Source organism: Etheostoma spectabile, chromosome 16 (genome assembly GCF_008692095.1).
Source record: "Etheostoma spectabile isolate EspeVRDwgs_2016 chromosome 16, UIUC_Espe_1.0, whole genome shotgun sequence".
Classification (NCBI taxonomy): domain Eukaryota; kingdom Metazoa; phylum Chordata; class Actinopteri; order Perciformes; family Percidae; genus Etheostoma; species Etheostoma spectabile.
The window spans coordinates 23,897,177-23,900,892 of NC_045748.1; the positions used below are offsets into that span (position 1 = coordinate 23,897,177).

At 41.4% G+C, this 3,716-nt stretch overlaps 1 long non-coding RNA gene across 1 annotated transcript in view; it reads left to right on the plus strand.

The window, feature by feature from the left end:
* The window catches only part of LOC116704072 (uncharacterized), an 11,696-nt gene that overhangs the window by 2,657 nt on the left and 5,323 nt on the right, over window positions 1–3,716 (plus strand). The window contains exon 2 of the long non-coding RNA XR_004335578.1: window positions 777–778. This is a non-coding gene — a long non-coding RNA (uncharacterized LOC116704072). The remainder of the gene's footprint in view (window positions 1–776; window positions 779–3,716) is intronic.

Here is a 3,716-nt window from a genome sequence, read left to right on the forward strand (position 1 = left end):
CTGATAGCAAAGGGAGAAACAGATTCAAAGCAGGGTTGTGACACTGTGATTGGCCCTTGGAATTCGTGGACGATTCTGATTGGTTTAGCATTAAGAGGAACGCCTCCAACAGCCGATTGGATTTAGGAAGAGAGCATTGATTAAGAGTTAGGTTTTCCTGAAAGAATATACGCTGAGCTACATTAGATTTACAGATACTACCAACATTATTCTGATACAAAGTGGGTAATTTATAGGCAAAGTATGCCTTTAAAGTAGTGTGCCGCTATCTCTTCTCTTATGTTATCTCTCTGTTTTGGCTGGGACTTCACAACAGTGCTCAGCAGTAGGCTAGGGCATTTCAAACTTGGTAAATGAAGCACACCATTGACTTGTGGACATGAAATACCTTGTCTATTACTGACTGGAAAGATACTGTAGCATAAAACCATAGAGCAATCATTAACGGCAACGGGGCTGGAAGAGCACAAGAACGGGAAAATAAAGTGATCCAACTCGAGACGATCGGACAAATCCTGAATTGACCAGTGAAATCTATCTATCTAAAATGAATTGCTCCGAAGCCCATCCATTACCTTCTCTCTGGTGGCAGGATGCATTTATATTCTTCATTTTAGCCATAAAATCTGTCATGTTACGGTCAAGCAAGGCAATTTATTGATATGGCACGATTCAGGCACAAAGGCAATTCAAAGTGCTTATAAAACTGAAATTTCAACAATCTAAAAACAAAAACAAACAGTAGATTTTAAAGCGTTTGGTAGCATCACAGTCAGACGTTAGGTCAAAGGTTTTTTTTTCTTCTGTGCAACGGTTTCATAAAGGAGTGAAGACCAAGCAAAGAGACAACTCTAAGTTCATCATTTTTGCCTGCTTCTAAAAAGTGATAGACGGCATAGGCGCCGATTTTGGTGGGGACGGGGGGTGCGCGTACCTATCAGATTTCGTCATTCGTCATGGAGCGACAGATGCCGACCAATCCACAAAACCTCTCCCACGGGGCAGGCACAGACACAGCAGCTTGTCGGGACGTTCCAAAACGCTTATGTGAAAATATGGTTTGATGTACCACAACAACAATTATCAGCAAATGTTTCATGGCCATGTCTTGTCATGAACACTTAAGCCTGTCAAAAAACTAAACCGAAATCCAACAATTATAGAAGTTATTTTACATGAACAATTTCTTCTTAATCGGTGCTTATAATATTGCTCCTCATAACCTCTGAAAAATGTCAAAAAAACGGAATTTGGTGATGATTGATTGCTTTTTCATGTCATAAATCCCATATAAATGCCCTGCTGAAAATGTGAAACAGAAACGCTTAATGCCAGATACTGTCAGATGCGTCAATAATAAGACTTTGGGTTGGATTTTTATGACAGTTCTTAGTGGTTATGAGGAGCCATATGAGAGAGAAATTTTGGATCAATGATCATTGTTTAGGTAGGGCCTACATTAAGCCACGTTTTTATTAATTTTCAGTAAGCTACTAGGCCAGCGTCTTTCAACATGGAACTGCAGGGCCAGGGATTGGTCCACCAACCTTTTGATTGGCAACCTTCTATCACTGAGCCACAGCCGCCCCTAAATGCACTTCCAAATGCGTTTCTGTCCCCGGCACATTTTAAACCAAACTGACGTCCATGTTAGATGGGACCCTAACCCCCTCCTGCACTAACCTGCTGAGCGGTGGGTTTATAGAGCTGCAGCTGCCTGCTGCCTGGCCACTAAGCTGAGAGACCTAGTTTTGCACTCCTCCCTGTACAGCAACTTTCTGGGCCACCATGTCTCATCCCCCCTCATACTCAACACAGGAGACCCCCCAAGGCTCTGTACCGAGCCCCCTGCTGTACTCTTTATACACTTACAACTGCATGGCAAAGTCAGACTCCAACATCCTTGTAAAGTTTGCTAAAAATGCAGCTGTGCATAATGATGGGAAAAGCCTACCTGATGGACATTAACCATCTTGAGCATTGGTGCTAGGAAATCAATCTCACACTAAACATCAGAAACGATTATGGACTTATGGCAGGATCAGCGAGGCTCAGGTGGATGGCTTTAAATATCCTGGGGTTCTTATCACACAGGACCTTAGACGTAAATGGACTGGATGTAATAACCTGATTTACATCAGTTGTTTTGCATTTTTTTCTCATTTTAAATATGCGAGTTATTACTAAGATGCATAACCTTTGTTTGGTTTATGTCAAAGTGCAAACCATTTATTGAAACAAATGAGTATTATCATTCTGTTCAGACAGTGTTGGAGCTATTTATTATTTCGTTATATATAATAGTTAATTATTTTAGTTATTTAATTTCAGTTTTGCTTGAGTTATGCAACTACATACATTTACAGAGTTTACCGAGTAACAGAGCCAAAGACGCCATTGATCCTTTCTTGTGAAATGTTTGTATGCCGAGAAATTGGATTAATAAACCTCACTGAATGCCATCTCTGCCTGGAAAATGAAAGTTTTGATCTCTGCGTAAGATACACTTCTTCGGTGCCTTTGTTTTGTTCAATCTAAAGACAATTTGCCAACATAAACAGTAATTTGCAATTAACAATATGTCAATGACGTTTAAAGGCTTGTTTAGTACAAAAGAAATCTTTACTTTAGAGATGACCCGTGAGAGTTTGATTTCCGGTTGACCTGTGTGGAATCACGAAGAGAAGAAGAAGCAGAGAAGAAACACCCAAGGGTGTAGAGTAGAGCAAAGTCGAGCAGATAGTGAGAGTCAAGCCACATAGCCTAGCATTTTAAGGTGTATTTTAAATACATGGGACTGTGAACTGTTTTCCTCATCATGCTACGTGTGTGAGTCGGCACTGTTGACTGCCGGCCAAGTGTGGTTTTGTTGGACTTAAGCAGTTAGCCAGCTTAGCTAAAAAAAAACGCCAGCGCCGGAGAGTCGCCGGCATGCACGGACCGGAGCGGAGACTGGCCGGAAGAGGTTTCGGAGGTCGACGTGGAGGTGTTTCTACGGAGGGTCAGCTGGGAGTCAAAGGCGGCCTGCTGCTCATCGCTTCTACGCAGACTGAAACGGGTCTGAGAAGAGGACGTGGTAGGTACTGTTCTCATTCTACACCCACATTGGAGGTAGGCATACTGATGGACTTTCTTTTCTTCATGAGCTGTAACTTTAACCCTTGTGTTGTCTTCCTGTCAACCATGGTCAATGATAGTATCGCTTATTCCAACATTTTTGCCACTTTTTCAATGTCTTGGGTGCTTGTTTTTATGTTTTTGGTGTTTTTTTCCAAAGGTTTTTGATATTCTTAATGTTGTCTTATTTTAGCGACCCATTTTTTTTGAGTTAACTGAAAACGGGTCAATTTGACCCAAGGACAACATGAGGGTTAAGAGCGCCAACGAAACTTAATGCAAGGTTGCTAAAAGAACTAAAACAAAGAATGCACTTAGGTTAAATACTAAAGAATAAACGGCCTGGGTCTTTCTGTTTACCATTTTAGTTTCATATTGGGATTTCTCTGTATTAATGTGAAGTAAATTCTACATTCAATACAAAATCGGACAGAGATCCTGTGTTGGTGTTGTTTCTCATTTGTTCTGTAAAACTGAATGGGTTAAAGCACCTCTCTCCCCCTCCATCTATCCATCTGTATGCAACCTCATCCCATTAATGCGTGTTACTAACTCAACTTCTTCCCTTACCCGGAGTCTTGTGCTCTCTCGCCCCTCCC